General features: G+C 40.7%; 1 protein-coding gene across 1 annotated transcript in view; it reads right to left on the bottom strand.

Moving 5' to 3' along the window:
• Positions 1-262: 262 nt before the first annotated feature.
• Positions 263-18,479, bottom strand: part of PARVB (parvin beta) — a 219,384-nt gene continuing 201,167 nt past the window's right edge. The window contains exon 14 of the mRNA XM_050925049.1: positions 263-272. The gene's annotated coding sequence lies outside the window, so the exon portion shown is untranslated. The remainder of the gene's footprint in view (positions 273-18,479) is intronic.

Raw genomic sequence — 18,479 nt, 5'->3', positions numbered from 1 at the left:
TCTACACAATATACATAGACATAAAATGTAAAAACTTAAATATCCTAGAAACAGTAGCCAATCAGTTGTTTTAATTGTCATATTTGAATTCAGCACATCAAAATACATAATAAATATCACATTTTATCTCTGAAGCAGACGACTTCTCAAAAATTGTAGACCAGTGTTACTTTGAGCTCCTTAGGTGAGATGTGCTAGAACAGTTCAAAATATTATTTATTGATAATCTTAGTAGAGGAACATTATAGGGTTTGTTTTTTTTTTAACATCTTGGTATGTCAGGTAAAACAGCACTTTCCTGGGATTTATGTCACTTATTACAACAATTTCTGATTTATAACACCCACCCACAAACCCGGAGATGCTCCCAAAGGGGAAACCAAGAAGTGGTGTAAAGATCTTGACCAGAGCATTATAAACATATTAAGTAATATAACTGGCTGAAAAATGGAATTTGTCCCATGGGAAATTCTAACATTTGGAAATCTGGTTTTGTTCCAAATTGGAACAAAAAGTCAATGTCAGAATTTTTGCAAAACAAAATATTTCATTTTGACAAAGATCAAAACATCTGATTTTGACTATCGCTTCAACTTTTATGTAGAATATTCAACTATGGTATGCTATGCTAAGGTAAAAGTTGAAATTATAACACTGAAGTAAAAATGTTTTTACAAGGTCAAAACCAAACAAAATGTTTCAGTGATGCCCTGTTGAAATCTTTAACACACACACACACACACACACACACACACTCTCTCTCTCTGTTGGAAAAAAAATTGACCAGCTCTATTAAGCAGCAATGTAAAAAGTTCAAGTTAATGTATTTTTTGGAAGAGAACTTTAACTGGTTTAAATTGGCATATCTCCATTGACTTCAGGTAAGGATCTATTCCTTTCCTTCTATCCACACACATCCAATATGCAAATGGTAAAAAGTTAAATCATTTCAGCAGCTTTCCCTCATAAGAACATAAGAATGGCCATACTGGGTCAGACCAAAGTCCATCTAGCACAGTATCCTGTCTTACGATAGCGGCCAATGCCAGGTGCCCCAGAGGGAATGAACAGAACAGGTAATCATCTAGTGATCCATCCCGTCTCCCATACCCAGCTTGTGGCAAACAGAGGATAGGAACATTATCCCTGTCCAACCTGGCTAATAGCCATTGATGGGCCTATCCTTCATTAACTTCTCGTTCTTTTTTTAACCTTATTATAGTCTTGGCCTCCACAACATCATCTGGCAAGGAGTTCCACAGGTTGATTGTGAGCTGTGTGAAAAAAAAACAACACCTGTTTGTTTTAAACCTGCTGCCCACTATTTTCATTTGGTGACCCCTAGTTCTTGTGTTATGCAAAGGAGTAAACAACACTTTATTTACTTTCTCGACACCGGTCATGATTTTACTTCTTCCCATTCTGAAAACTGACCATTTATTCCTACTCTTTATTTCCTATCTTTTAACCAGTTACCAATCCATTAGAGGACCTTTCCTTTTATCCCATGACAGCTTACTTTGCTTAAGAGCCTTTTCGTGAGGGACCTTGTCACAGGCTTTCTGAAAATCTAAATACATGATATCCACTGGATCCCCCGGTCCACATGCTTGCTGACCTCTCAAAGTATTCTAGTAGATTGGTGAGATGATTTCCATTTACAAAAAAAATGTTGACTCTTCCCCAACAAATTATGTTCATCTATGTGTGACAATTTTGTTCTTTACTACCATTTCAACCAGTTTGCCCAGTACTAAAGTCAGGCTTACCTGCCTGTAATTTCCATGATCATGTTTGGAGCCCTTTCTAAGAATTGGTATCACATTAGCTATCCTCCAGTCATTTGGCACAGAAGCTGATTTAAAATGATGGGTTACAGACTACAGTTAGTAGTTCTGCAATTTCACATTTGAGTTCCTTCAGAACTCTTGGGTGAATACCATCTGGTCCTGGTAACTTACTGTTCAGTTTGTCAATATATTCCAAAAGTTCCTCTAATTACACCTCAATCAGGGACAGTCCCTCAGATTTGTTACCTTTTATTGACAAAGTTAGAACATCATTTCAGCAGCTTTCCCTCAAATATGAATTTAAAAGTGAAAATAAAATATTTGTGTGATCAAAATGAGGCAGATGCTTACTGTAGGATTTTCTATCTATTCCCATGAGTTATGATATAAAAAAATCTAATTACTTCATGCAATTGCCCACGTTGATGCACAACATTTATCAGAAACATTTTCATTACTTGAATTCCATTCTAATCAATAAAAACACAGATGGTTCTTAAAAGCAGCATCTTCACTGTGATACTGTCCTATCCATCTTCATCATGTGTTCTGCAGACACTTAACGGCACTATTCTTTCTGTGCCCACTAAATAGGAGCTGGATTGCTTTATAGTGCAATGCTGAGCATTTTTAAATATGTGCTGTCACTTTATTAACAGCAGGGCTATTTTGTAGGAGGGTTTTTTGTTTTTTTAAATACTTACATGGTCATTATCACTAGTGGTAAGTGTATCTAAAGCTATTAGTGACTTTTTAGGTCAGTTCATTTGAAACATCTATTAGAGTCTATGAATATGTAGTGGAAACCCAATGGCTGGCTCAGGTTGCTAACACTGAATTATTATTAAATCTCATTATAAGCCTCGAAGTACAAAGGTTCTAATGGACAAAGCCAGCAGGGGAAGGAAAGTTCTGCACACTGCAGGATGGATTTTAATGCAATACAGGCAAGATGTAGAAAGGGGTGCCTCTCAGGTGTCTTAGGCTGTATGAGTGCTGCATAGCACCTGCGTGCAGGGTTTTTAGATAAGGCTCCCAGGCCCCCTATAGCAGTAAACCAGTGAGGGGGATCCTCAGGACCCAGTCATGGCAGTAAATTCATATAAGCACAGAGCGCCTAATGTTTAGCAGGTTACACACAATGTGTTTTTGCCGTTACAGGTAGCATATGGTACCATGCATGTTGGGATTACATATCTTAGCCAGAAAATATGAACTTTGTAGAACATTTGAAATATAAATGTACACAACATGAATCCTGAAATTTATAAGGGCTCGTTCTTCTAACAATCTAATAGCTAATAGGAGTGATCAGAAGTATTCCTGTTGTACCTCAGACAAGTTCAGAAACATTCCAGTTTTAGTCATAGGTTTCACACATCCCAAACTGCCCTCAGAGGCTTTTTAAAGATGTCTCTGCATGCTTGTATTTGTACCACCAGCCATTTTTGAGAGGTAGAGAGTCCCCTCAGCATCCACTTTGATAACACCAGGCACGTCAGTTAGAAAATGCACTTTTAGAAATATAAGTGACATACGATGCAAACTGGACTCTTTTCCCAGCTCTGACACGGACTCACTGTACCTCCTTGGGCAAGTCTGTTTCTGTGCTGCACTTCTCCCTGCATGTCAAATGGGGGCTGAAGATACTCACCCAGCTTTGTGAAGCACTGCAAGGTTCTTGGATGAAAAAAGTGATATCTAAGTGCCAAGTTGTTGTTTTTTAACATGTAACTTGCCTAGCATGACCGTTCTGTGATCCACACGCTTGGGGGCTCTATTTCAAACACATACTGTGCTGTTCTGAGGATGGATGGTCGTGCCTTTAGGCCTCAGAACACTGAAGCGTGGTGTCTGGGAGCAAAGCAGAACAAATACGAATGAAAGAGTTGGTCATCTGATTACCCTTACAAAACCAAAGAAATTAATCTGATAGACTGACACCCAAACAGTCACACACCATTTATATGCTGATGGATTAGCATTTTTATGAGAGAGAGAGAGATTGCTGATCCATCTGCACAACCTGCTACATGCCAGCTGCTTTAATAAAGATGAGATGGGAATTGGAGAATCTTCAGCTATAAGATCAATTTTCTTTTTCTTAACACATTCTCTCACTCTCTGAAGTATTTCTTTCACTTCAGCAACATTCCTTTAGCTCCTCATTCTTTTCATTTTTTCTTAAACTCTAGCTGTAAACATCAGGTTAGTAAGTGGTAAAAGTGACTGAAAACTATGCACTGACACCAACCCTCTTCATTAGCATCCAATTTATCATCAGACTGATAGATTGTGTCAGGCGATCTGGACTGGAGTCAGTCAAGTGTGGGTGGTAAAAAGGTCTTAACTTGACATCAACAATCAAATCCCTGGTATGTTGCTTGTCATATCAGCAACAAAACAGCCAAATTCCTATTAGCTGTTAAAGAAAAGAAAGGATTCTACACCCATTAGATGCAAAAGGCAGAGAAAGACATTGAATTTTTCTTTCTCTTTTAGCAATACTGTAATCCAGAAAGCAGAGGGAAGGAGAGAAAATTCTCAAGAATATTCAGTGCTTCTAGTAATGTTTAATGCATGAAAAAATATTTCAACAAAATCCCTGAATCCCAGAGCCAGGAATAAAGGGAAATTTAATTGTTAAAACTAATTAGTGAAAGTGTGTTAGTCTCTCGCCCTCCATCCCCTCCCCCCCATTTTGCCCTACTGAGGATTTTAGTAACAGAACAAACTTACAGCAGGTATCGTTGTGGAGAGGACCAGATTCTATCTGCCTTCCTTTTCTTCAACTGGATGCACAATATAAATCATGGCCATGTTGCAAACAAATTTTTCTGTATCTTCTTGTCAATCATGAAGAAGTCTTTCCACATACAATTGCACCATTAAGCTGCATGTTAGTCTATCAAGCATAGCATAGATAGAGCTTGAGTCATTATGGGCTATATATGGATCTGGTGTAAGAGGCTGCTACTCCACCACTGACTTCAAGTGAGTTGCACATGCTTACAGCAGCTCTGAACTTGGGTTTTTGTCTTTGGAGCCCAAAAGGAAATCGTGTACTACACTTTATCGCTTGGTTGTGAAACATAACACAGGGCCAGATTTGTAAAGGTATTTAGGCACCTAACTCAAATCCAATGCGGCATCTAAGTGCCTAGTATGATTTTCAAAAGCACCTATCAGCACCTTTAGCTGCTTAAATACCTTTATAAATTTGACCCAAATTCTACTGGAACTTCAAAATTGGAAGGGCATGTGCTTATCCTTCCCCACAGTCCCCAATTCCCTTTAACAGCACAGCAACGGGCTGTTATGTGGGAACTGCAGAGTTTGGGTGCTCAGGAGAGCTGAAAATTGCAGTGAAATTCAATAAATTTAGCCTTTTTTCCTGTTATTCTAAAACAGCCTTAGACTTTTACAAATACATTTGCTATTCAAAAGTTTTAGAAAATGACAAACTTTTCAGCCTATGGACTGATTCATGAACTATTCACCATGAGGCTTGTACGGAGTCATCTCTATGTATCATTCACAATTTGTGCTGTATAGCTGCTCGCCTAAGTCACTAGGCATTATTTCTGCTCCCAAATCCACACAGAGCTTTCAAAATGGTTTAGCGAGCACTTCTGGTGTGAATACCCTTCAAAATAATTATTTGCATGAATATCTGCCTGTGAATATATTTTTGCACAAGTGAGAGCCACACACATGCTTCCTGCAAACTTTCTTACAAACAAAATCTCCCCTGGCACAAATATCCACAAAAAGTGAATGGAAGTTCTGAGGCAAAATCATAAGGGGGTCATAAACAAATAGGACTCAGTAATACATTTTTGTAATATTTGCCCAGTTCTAGTGGCAAGATCCATTCTCTGTCCATCAGGACAGAATGTAACTAGAGTGATGCACAGGAATCATGGTCAATCCCAGAAGCAGGGATTGGAAATGCCTCCAGCAAATCTCTTATCTGTAGGTGACCCATGAAAGACATCATGCTCGTCTTGAAGGATGGATTACTCCGCCTCTGCCTGTGTCATTAGGGGAAAGCTGAGGGAAATTTTAGTCAAAGCAAAGTGCATTTCCAAATTCAATAGCTCATTACACCTTCACACTTCTTGCAATAATACATTATTACAGCTATTAACATTATTTATAACTATGACAAGCATTTTAGATGTTAAAAAAGTCAACTGGATGGTCAGAGAGAAAATGGGCAGAGATGAATGCAGTAAAACTAATTCTTCACTAACTGCTTCTCCCCCTTTACCATTTTTGGTGGATTTATTCGTTTGATTATTTTATAGCTAGAAGAATTTAATGTGATGAGCACCTTATTATTCCTCATTTTTCCTTTTCAATTACCTGACCACAAATGATCCCCCCCTTTTTTTTTTTAACATTTCATTCTGTCTTAAGCAATGATAAAGAATTACATTCCATTGTGCTCCATGAACACAGAGAAGAAACTCATTAAATTCTGCTTGCAAGCCACCAAACTGCATTTTACACCATGTTGGATTAAGATGATAGATATTTGGGGTAGGTATCACTAATTCACAAAATGCCACATTTTCATTTTCTTTCAAAAGCAGTTAGTCAGTCCCAATTTAGTTCCTAGGAGAAGAGATTGCAGACACAGCCAATGGTACGGTGCTGATCCAGCACTTCAGTCTCCTAAGTTCAACTTTCTGCTGCAACACAGATTTCCTGTGTTACCATGGGCAGGTCACAAAGCCCATCTACACAAAAAGTGAGTTTGTGGTAAGATGAGGTTTTAATCTACTCCATACTGGCCTGATGCTGACCAAACTGTTTGTGTGGACTCTGCTGAGGCACATTAGCAGTTCATATTTAAAAAATTTATTAAAGTAAATGTTTGAAATGAAATATACACAGGTTGAGAGGGAAGGTACTATACATCTGAGGTCAGGCTTGGGTTATGGGGGGTTACAGATATTGTTTGCAAGGATGAAAAGATACATACATATCGCATAACCGGCATAGACCCAGATTGAGGTGCGAGGATTTTTAAAGTGTCAGTGAAAAAGTGGGCTCGGGTTCTCCACCCATGGAATGTATAAGGAGTCCAAGTCAGTATTGGTGGAGAGGATAGGTACATGGATGGGGTGCATCCCTTGGTCTCTCAGGGAAGGAAGTGGGTTATTTCCCTGGTCGGCTGTCTCAATTACTCAGTGTGGTATTGGTGGTGTCCGGTGATGTGTTCGGTATAAGTTCAATCTACTCCCCTTTCAAAGAGGTCTAGATCAAAGTGAATTAAATGGCTAATGTTCCTCAGAAGAGTCCATGTGGAGAGTTAGTCCTTGGCAGATTCACCCCTCCACTTGCCATGAACTAATTATTCATATAGACAAGCCCTTAGTCTCTCTCTGCCTCAGTCCCCCATCTGTAAAATGGGGATAACAACACTGCCCTACCACACAAGTGTGACGGGAGGATAAATACAGTAAAGATTATGAGGTGCTTAGATACAACAATATTGGGTGTCTCAGAAGTACATAAGAGAAGATAGAGGTTTAGATCATAAAAGTCACCAAAATCACCATCTTTGCTGGCATCCACAGCACTGAAACCTGTTACAGCACCACCTACCTTCTCTGGCTTTCGCTAGCCACTGCAGCAGTTTCCTCCTGTTTGGCCCTCCAATAGCTTCAACATGGGCTTTTGTAGGACAAGTAACACCCCTCCGTGGGGTCTGGATTTATTAACAAAGTTCCAAAGGAACCAAGAACTCCCACCCAGACTTCCTAGCTGGCTCTTAACCTTTCATGCAGGGCTCTTAGTCCTATCCCTGCTTGGACTTCCCTCTCTCTCTCCAGCCTTTCTAGCTGGCTCCTGCTCCCTGCAGGTTTGCAATCCCTAGACTCTCTGCCTGGGAACTAGGGAGAGCCCCCGTGTAGAGCAGCTCATTCAGCTCTCCTGCCCCTTAGAGTCTTTTTACTTCTTACCAAGCAGCAACTCCCAGGGCTTCCTACATGGAGTCTGCCCTGTCCCCTTTGACTCTCTACCAGCTTCTGTTTTAGCTATATCCCAGAAAGACTGATTTTAGCCACTTCACCGGCCTGCTGTGAGATAGCTCACCTCCCCAGGTGGAGAAAATGAAGACTAAGTGGGACACAGCTGAGGGCAGACCCACCTCCCTTGACATTGCCAGTCCTCGCCCTGGGAGGATGCCAAAGAACAAATGGATATGGAAAGTGAACCAGATTCTCAAGCCTTCAAAAAGAAAATATACAGCACATTGTGTGGAAGTTTGCATTGCCGCTACCCCTGCTAACTTTGCTGTTTTGGAAAGTAAGATTCCAGTCTACAATATAGTTTTTATTACAGTAAGACATACAGGGACCAGATCTCCCTTGTGCCGAGCTGTCTGTGTCTGAACAGCTGGATACAGACATGCAAAAATGGTGGGAGAAAGGAAGTAGTAACATCCTAATTTTACAGATGGGAAAAGGCAGGCACAGAGAGATAGGGAATTTGCCCAAATTCCTCCAGGCAATCTGTGGCACAGTTGGGAACTGAAACCAGAGCTACGGAGGGCCTTAATTGCAAGACTCTTTCACCAGCACAAAATCCAAGAAAAGCAGCTGTTCAGCTGCTGATGAAAAAAAAACCAACCTCATATTCCACTGTGAACAAGCTGATGAGGCTGCAGCATAATCAGAATCAGGGTGGATAGTGCGAAGGGGGAGGGGGGGAGTATCAGTCTTGATGTTTCAATAGCCCTTGAAGAACTTGAGAGGGAGAGAAACAAAAAAAAGTGTTCTCTTTCCACTTAATGAATCTCACCTAGCTTTGCCTAGGTGACTAGCTTTGCCCAGTAGCCAAGGTAATAGCCTAAAATCCCTAAAGGAACTGGAAGGGGGAGTCTGGGTCTGGCCAACAGGGAAAGGTCTAGCTTCAACAATAACACAAAAGCCTCTATCTGATGTAGCTGAACTACAGAAGCCCTGTGTAATCATAAAACAGAAGGGAAGATTTGCCAAAAAACCAACCTCTGGTTTAAAAAAAAAAAAAAAAGTAAAATAGAAAGCCAATATTCACAATCTGTTCAAGATTCTTATTTTCTGATGAGATTAGATGTTAAACCAAGTAGTTTAAAGCAGCAAAAATCCCAGCCATGGTGACTAAAAAACCAAATGTTTCAACAGAATTATTATAACAAGCAGCTGAGGACAGCAGGATTTTCAGATAAAAGGCTTACCATCCTAGAATCAAAACACACAATGAAGTATAGTCTCTCTTTATTTGCATCTGAAAGGTACAGTATATTACACGAGACCATCTCACACGTATTTACATGCTACTGTTTACGACTGCTACTGAGAGCAGCCCCAACAATGAGTGCATTCTCAAATACCCCCAAATTTCTAACCTACCTGCAGTAAACCAAGGATGAGGTGGGTGAGGAAGAACAACTCGTTTTTACAACACTGGCATTGATTGGCTAATGCTCTGACATGTTTTCCAAATGTATTTCTTTAAGGGAAGGCGGCTTCTAAAAGATACTAACAGCTATTGGTTTAAAAGAAAGGCAGTTATGCAGAATACTCCCTTCTTCCCAGAGGTCTCCAAATTTCATTGGTTGAAATTAATGGCACTCCAGTAGGGATAAACGTGGGGGTCTCTGATTCTACAGAAAAAAGTGGAAGAGATGGAAAGAAGGAGTATAAATAAAAAATTGAGGAGCATTATTTCCATCAAAATAGAGGTAAGAAGTGAAAGTGATGAACATGATAACAAGGGGCCATTTAGATCAGTTAGTCCAGCTTCATGCCAGTATAGGACTCTGTCTAGACTAGTTTTACAGGTGATGGTATTTCCACCACTTCCATTGGCAGCCCTATTCCACACCCAAAACCATGTCACTGTCAGAATAGGTTTTCCTGATATTAAATTTGATTTTTTTCCCCCCTATATCTTTAGAACCATCTGCAAACATAGAGGTAGTTCCCCCATCTCTATTTCTATATCCTTTGACTCTAAAAATCAGTAGGAACTAAATCAATGGATTACAGCCAGTTTATAAAATACATCAAAGCTAAAGATAATTTTTTATTTTCCCCACTATGCTTCAAGTTAACCATAGTTTAGATGGAAATATTTCATAGTAGAAAGACAGCTATGAATGGGCCACAAACAGAGGAGGGCTTTAAATTTCCCTGGCACTAATATATTGTGAACTATTACACATACAGGCTCAGATTTTCAAAGGGGTCATAAGGATTAAGGCACCCATTAAGGTACTGCAATTGAAAGTCAATGGAATCTGGGTGCCTAGCCTTTGAAAATTCCAGGCATACAACATACAGTCACTCAGCTAGCAGTGGCACTCCAAGCACGATATAGCCATATTTGCAGATACTAGAACTGGAGGAGAAAGAAAGTTACATATGTAGAGCTACAGTTGTATAGATCTGGTTGGGGGTTGCTTCCTTACACAGCATGGAAAAAGGACGTATTCAGCTTGGTTCTTCTCTGCAATACAGTTGACATGACTAGATGGGATAGTGAAGACTGCATCTAACAAATAGTGAGCCTGGCCTAATTAGGTTTGTAATGAGTAGCTGCTCTACACCAAAAGAGGCCCTTATTCAGAAGGGACTTTGATTTTTTTAACAGAATACATTTTGAAAGAATGACAGAACCTCTGGAAAGGATCTAATAGCAGCGATAAGAAAATGCAAAGTGTTCAAACATGTATTTCATGGCATTGTGTCTGCCATCTGCTTTTCTACTGCTAACTTAGTAATGAACACAGTCAGGAGTAGAAAACTGCCAAATTGGAGGAACAAGGAAATGCAAAAATTAATCAACCTTAAGGGGGGAAAAAAGTCCTCAGAGAGGAACAAAATGCCAGGGTGCCTTGTAGAAGGTGGATGGGAACATTTACATTGAAGTGAAGGTGAATGCAATACAAATAGAGTTAAAGCAAAGAACAGAACAGAGACTGCACTGCACACAATGAAGAATAAAATGTTATTTCAAGTATAGAAGATGAAAGGTCAACTGAAAGAGTCAGTAAGGGCTCAGAGATAAAGGCAATTCAGTGACAGCAGAGGCAGAGATAACAAAATGTAAATGAGTTTCTTGCTTCAGTGGTCACATGAGACAGGGGGATTGATGCCAAGAAACAGGATTTATTTTTTTTTTATTTAAAGAAAGGTTTGATGGAAATAGGATAAGCCAGAACCAGTAACAAAGAAGTCAGAATTACTGAAGATATGAGGGCTATTCAAACTTCAGCACAAATTCGTAGAGGCTGGGATGGAGAACTCAAAATATATACTGTGTGATGGGCTGGGTCAGAGACCCCCTTAGGACTGTCATCTGATGTGCATAGACTACCTCTGAGCCCATTCTCTGCAAGGTTCTGGAGTCCCAAACTGGCTTTGTTGAGGCAGAAATACAAGCCTGCTGCAACACAAACCCGGGGTCTGAACCATGCCCCCAAAGCTGGAGACTTAACTGAAAACAGCTCAAGAAGTGCTCCTGTCTCCAGCACCCAGCTCCCAAAGGGATCCAAACCCCAAATAAATCCATTTTATTCTGTATAACGCTTGTACAGGGTAAACTCATAAATTGTCCTCCCTCTATAACTCTGATAGAGGGATATGCACAGCTGTTTGCTCTCCCAGGTATCAATCAACAAAAGTGATTTTATTAATTATATAAGTAGGATTTAAGTGGTTTCAAGTAACAGACAGAACAAGTAAAATAAATCAAAATAGGCACGGATAACTTAACACACTAAGGATCTAGTTACAAATACTAACTTCTCACCTAGATCTCAGGTACAATTTTTCAGACCAATGTTGTAGTTTATAGACTGGGTCCAGCAATCACACACACCTCTGCAGTTACAGTCCTTTAGTTTCAGTTTCTGGCATCTCTTTAGGGTGGAGAGACCATCTCTTGAGCCAGCTGAAGACAAAATGGAAGGGCTTCCAGGGCCTTTTATATTCTCTTGTGGGCAGAAACCCCTTTGTGGCTGTGATTTTGCACTGAAGAACAAGATGGACTTTGTAGCCACATGAGCGAGTTACATCTCCATGAACGATTCAGCTTTTTGTAGGCTGATGGCATGGTTTATGTGTTAGGCTACGTCTAGACTACCCGCCGTATCGGCTGGTTAAAATCGATTGCTTGGGGATCGATATATCGCGTCTCATCTAGAGGCGATATATCGATCCCCAAGCGCGCTTATATCAATTCCAGAACTCCACCAACCCCAACGAAGTTGCGGAATTGACAGGGGGAGCCGCGGACATCGATCCTGCGCGGTGAGGACGGGTGAGTAATCCGATCTTAGATATTCGACTTCAGCTACGTTATTAACGTAGTTGAAGTTGCGTATCTAAGATCAATTTCCCCCCCGTAGTGTAGACCAGCCCTTAGTTTGAATGTTCCCAGGAAAGCTTGGATGTGAATTGGCATATCCCAAAGTCCATTGTTAGTTAAGTGCTCTCAATTACTTGAATAGCCCCTTCACAATATATTGGCCAAACCTCCCTTATGCGTCTCCTACAGCAAACACTTCAAATACAAACAAACAGAGCTCCAACGCCCATAACTTCAGATATAAAAATGATACATGCACACAAATAGAATATATTCAGTAGATTATAACCTTTGCAAAGATATGTCACATGGCATATTAAACATAAAGCATATTCCAGTTGTGTTTTATACTTAAGCATATTTCCATAAACATATAGAGTGCAATGTCATACTATGTATATAAAAGTCATACAGAACAGACAGAAGGATCCAGAGACTACTAAGGAAAGAGTGCAGAAAGGCTGACTCCATCAGAAGGGAAAATATTGATGAGAGACTAGATATACCTGACTGGAACACCTAGTTTGAATAAAGATATGCTGCATGAATTTATCAAAATCACATCACAACAAAGCTGATAGAACTTCTGAGGCAACCAAGAGAATTTGAGATGTGTAGCTTACAGGGGCAGCTCCAGGCCCCAGCACAGCAAGCACGGGCTTTGGGTGGCAAGCCGTGGGGGAGCGCTCTGCCAGTGCCACTGGGGCAGCAGGCAGCTTGCCTTCGGCAGCTTGCCTGTGGGAGGTCCACCGGTCCAGCGGCTTCGGCAGACGTCCTACAGGCACGGCTGTGGGATGTTCGCCAAAGCCGCGGGACCAGCAGATCTCCCACAGGCAAGCCACCAAAGGCAACCTGCCTTCTGTGCTTGGGGCGGTGAAATGCCTAGAGCCGCCCCTGGTAGCTTAATACACAGTGCACTGGACTAGGAAACCAGCAAATCTGGGTTCTCTTCCCAGTTTGGCCACTTACCTGCTACGTGACCTTAGGCAAATTACTTCACCTTGCTGAAGACTCCAGCTTCCCTCCCACCCTTTGTCTTGTTTTATCTATTTAGACTGCAACCTTCTTGGGACAGGAAGTGTCACATACAGCGTCTAGCATCCTATTGGAATACGAATTTACCTCTATGTTAAGACCGACCTGTCATGGTATATTTCCCCAATCTGAACCTTAGAGTCCAAAAGTTGGGGTACCAGCACGAATTCCCCTAAGCTTAATTACCAGCTTAGATCTAATAAGCTGCCACCAACCAGGACTTGGAGTGCCTGGTAAACTCTAGGCCCCCCCAAAACCTTGCCTGGGGACCCCAAGACCCAGACCCTCTGGATCTTAACACAAGGAAAGTAAACCCCTTCCCTCACCGTTGCCTCTCCCAGGCTTCCCCTCCCTGGGTTACCCTGGAAGATTACTGTGATTCAAACTCCTTGAATCACAACACAGAGAAATCAGGTTTGTTCCCCCCACCCCTTCTCTTCCCCTCCAGGTGTTCCTCTCTGGGCTCCTGGAGAGATAGACAGATTCAAGCTCAGTGAATCTAAAACAAAGGGATTCCACCCTTCTCCCCTCCCTTCTCCTTCCCTGTTAAGTACAGACTCAATTCCCTTGAGCCTCAACAAGGGGAAAAAATCAGACAGGTCTTAAAAGCAAAACTTTTAATAAAAAGAAAGAAAAAAAGTAAGAGTTATCTCTGTAATTTAGATGGTAAAAGTTACAGGGTCTTACAGCTTATAGACACTAGAAAGAAGACTCCTCCTCCCCCAGCAAAAATACAATTTAAAATACTTCCAGCAAACTACACATTTGCAAATACAGAAAACAATCAAAAGACTATAACCTCCTTTTCTACCAAATACTCACTATTCTGAATATATAAGAGACTGTAGCATGGAGATTGGCAAGAAACTTGGTTGCACGTCTAGTCCCTTCCAGGACCCAGAGAGAACAAAGCAAAACCCAAAAACACAAACAAAGGCTTCCCTCCACCGAGATTTGAAAGTATCTTGTTTCCTGATTGGTCCTCTGGTTAGGTGTCCGATTCACTGTTTGTTAACCCTTTACAGGTAAAAGTGACATTAACCCTTAACTATCTGTTTATGACACGACCTCACTAGGGTATCACACAAAAGTGATAAAATGCAAAAGGTCAGCAGGAATGAAATAGGGATTTGGTGGCCAATTAAGTGTCCTGGAGGATTAAACTGAATAGCATTAGGGGAAACACTTCTGTATGGAAACAAGATAAGAAGAGTGTGACTATAAACATTACTACATCTAACAGAGGTCATTTCACGTATCAACAACCAAGAAGAAAAAATATGCAATAAGGGACAAAGGCTGTAGATCCTACAAAAGGACACACTGTGCTATACAGACAGTGAGATATATTAGACACTCAGCACTGCATAATAGAAAAAGGGAATCAAATTCAGAATAGCATGGGCAGACTAGGAGCCCTGACAGATGTTGGTTTTGTAATGTAGAGGCTAGTGTGTATTAAGTACTCTCTGCTGGATGGAATGTCAGGCCTGCTTGAGTGTGTACAATAGCTACAGCAAAGCAAATATGTGGAACATGCAATTTACTCACAATCTATTTAAACTTTTGTTTTCTGAACTGTCCCATGAGACATTAAGTTTGCTTTAATTTATGTGTTATTCAAAGTAAGTCACTGATTAGTTCTTGTTTAGGAGATTTTGCACAAGCAGTTCATAGTGAGTATTCTAGGTGTATTAGTTAGTTTTGATTAGACACAAACAGTATGTTTGTCTTCCCTAACTGCGTACGCATGGCCATTAGAACCATATTTCCAGTGTAAATATTAGTCACATTTAGGGAATTCAATATTCCCTGTCTGCAAATACTTTCCAGGATTTGTTAAAAGTGCTGTTTGTTACCATTCCTGCCAGTAATCTTATTCACCAGATATGCAAGGAAAGGAGGACACAAAATGCATGCAAACATGGCAAAACAAATTTATTTTAAATCATGTGATTATAAACAGATTACTTACAGTTGAGGCTGCTGGGGGGGAAAAAACAGTGGGGGAAAATCCCAAACATTTTACCAGTTTTTAATTCTGCATCATCATCAAATTTTGAAAACTTTAAACCAGCTCTGGCTTCCAGTATTTGTCCACCTCTAACTTTAACTTAGTAGATTATTCTTTAGTTCAAATAGCAGAAACATCTGCTTTTGAAGCAGAAGGATGATTGATAAGTCTATCAGATACTTCCAAACAAATCGAAAAGGATCAGTGTGGGACAAAGTTCAGACTCTTGATACAATACTTAGAAGCACCAAAAAAAGCAAAGAAAATATTAGAATATAAAGAAAAGAGGTATTGAACACAAGGCTAAATACATTTTTCTGACCTTGCACAAAATCAGAGTAAAATGACTATCAAATGGAGATGGCACTCACATTTTGATTTGATCATGGCAGTATATCTGCTGCATGTGAAGTGCACATCACAAGCAAAATAATTGTGCTAGTTCTGCATGACCTATGGTGCAAACAGGTGGAATGCTACCTATTAGAGCTGACAGGAAATTGTCTATCAAAACTATTTTTAATCAGGAAATTGGATTCTCAACTAAAAATTAAGCAAAAAGTACCTGCTTTCTGCCAAAAAACCTCAATATTTCAAATTGAAAAAAGCTCAACATGTGAAAACTGATCAAGTTTTTGGATTTAGATTGCAAACTGGATTATTTCAGCCAACAACTTAAATATTTGTATTCTGAAATACTGACATAGTGCCTCAAGGAATTATAGATTGAGAGCATGAGGCACCCATTCTCCTCTATGTGCTGGGCTTCCCACTTGGACTTCATCTTCCATTATGCACCATTGTTGTGTGACAGCCACGATGTACCACCTCCCCTCACCAAGAGGGAAGAAGGTGCTGTATTAAGCGAGAGGTAGTCTGACCATGGAGCTTGGCTTACAGAGGAGAATGGGTGCATGAGGCACCCAAGCTTCATCTCCCATAAGACAATGCAGCAACAGGTCTTATTTAGAGTATTTTGGTAGAATTACTTTGTTTTCTAGTATTTGCCAGAAACTCAGTTTTTCCACCAGGAGAAGGGATGGGAACAAAAACAAAACCCTTAGTTTGGATCAACTCTGCACCCAGTCTTCTTAATTGGAGGCTGAACTGCACTTGGATGCACTCTGGCCTAGTTTAAACCACAGATCCATGTGGTCAAGCTTCTTACCCTTCAGTGTGCCCCATTGTGGCCAAGCCCTTGATAACAATGGTCTCACTTCAGTTTCCCTTTCTGTCCCAGTTCAGATGCATGGCCTGTGGGGCTTGGAATCTCTTTACAGCTCCAGCCCTTTGGATGAGTCACTTGAGTCGGTCCCCTTTTGGGGTAGTAAGGGGGTCCCACCCCAAGGTGGGAAGAGCCCTGTGATGGCCCCCAATAGCTAGTCACCGGCCCAAACTCTCCTCCTCCCAACTCCACCAGGGAAGGAACAAAAGTCAGTCAAAACAGGGACAAAAAGAAAGTCCAACGTTTTTGTGCAAGGTCAGAAAAATGCTAGGACCACCACCCCAAATCTGGGCTTCAGCAGTCTCTTCCCCACTTTGGGATGGGTGCTGGTAGGGGGACCCAGACGCACCTGCTTCCCAGCCCATGTGCCCTCTGATTAGCAGTCAAGGACTGAGTGATTAAGTTTCCTGCTGCCCACCCCAGGCTGCTTCCTACCTGTGTCCTTCGCAGGCATCTGCTGTATAGTAGCATTCCTTGAACCCTTCTACCAAGAAATGCGCTCTCTGAGGGGCTTCTCAGTCCCGTACTATGAAGCTCTTTTAGACTGGCTCTCAGCTTCTCCAGTAGCCAGCCAGCTCTGCCTTGCTGTTTTTTAATCCCAGCTGTTCCTAATCAGCCATTCAGCCACAGGTGAGGGAGTGATTGCCTTCTTCATTAACACCTTAGTGTTTGCTAGCCATGTCTGGTCTATTGGCTATTTGAACTTGTGTCAAATAGGGGAAGCAGGAGACATGAACTGAAACAAGGGTCAGACCTTAAAGGAATTTAAGCAGAATTGCTTTCTACATAGATCAGTTGACCTGCTCTATAGATTTCAGAGTGGTAACTGTGTTGTTCTTTTTGCTGATACAGACTAAGGAGTAATTGTAGCACCTTAGAGACTAACAAATGTATTTGGGCATAAGCTTTTGGCCCACGAAAGCTTATGTCCAAATAAATTTGTTAGTCTCTAAGGTGCCACAAGTACTCCTTGTTCTTTTTCCTACTGTGTAGAACAGTTTACTGCAGTGGAAGCAGGTAGTTTAAGTTTTGAAAGGCAGTTGTGTATTGTTTGCCCTACCCTATATATTTACTTAACTCAAGGGACTAATGGATATTTGGCTCTCTTCTGTCTTTATTAATTTAGATCTGGCCTTCTATGGTTCAGAGACTCTGGGGATTAGTCTCATTATTCTTCTATTTCTACTTTAGTTGCAATCAGTTTTAATACCATAGTCAGATATTAAATCCTTCAGGGGAAGCCTCTGTATTAAACTAGCTATTCCAATATTGAAATGAGGGAGTACTGAAAGGCAAATTTAGGTAGCAGTGTGTAGAAGAATTAATAATGATGGACTAAGCTCTGTGTTTGTAGTGACTGTACATCACCATTCAACATGCTGTCTGTTAAAAAGGCATTAGGTTGAAACCTTCAAGGTCTTGCACATAGTTTCCTTTCTGAGAAGACAATTTACTTTCCACACTGACAGCATGAGAATTATATATTATTGCTCCCTTTCACATGTGATCATAATGCATTATTGTTCAGCATATGACATTATTATTAGGTATTGTATTACTGTTGCACCCAGAAATCCCAACCCAGGTCTGGGCCTCGCTTTGGCACTGCACAGGCACAAAGATAGTCTCTGCCCTGGAGAATCTACAGTCTAACTAGACAAAAAAGAAGGAGGAATCATTCTTATTTTACAGAAGAGAAATCAGGGCACTCACCAATTCAGTTGCAGGCCTACAGCCAGTTGAAGCTTTCTAGGTTTTCAACAAAATCTTTCTTCGAAGATTCTATTTTCTACTAGAGATAGCCCAATATCACACAAAGTCACTGGAAGAGACAGAAATTGAACCCATTTTCCTAAATGCCCATCTACTGCCTTAACCTCAAAATCATTTTCCCTATCTGCTCTTACTCACAGAAGGAAACACTGCAAGATTGGACCCATACATTGCAATAACCTCTGCATACGATGCTATGTTATGAGAAATAAATGACTTTATATTTCTTTTTCCTGCAGCTTAGATAAAATTCAACACTTTTCAAATTTACTAATTC

This window comes from Gopherus flavomarginatus, chromosome 1 (assembly GCF_025201925.1).
Source record: "Gopherus flavomarginatus isolate rGopFla2 chromosome 1, rGopFla2.mat.asm, whole genome shotgun sequence".
Taxonomy (NCBI): domain Eukaryota; kingdom Metazoa; phylum Chordata; order Testudines; family Testudinidae; genus Gopherus; species Gopherus flavomarginatus.
This window is presented reverse-complemented; position numbering and strand designations above follow the sequence as displayed.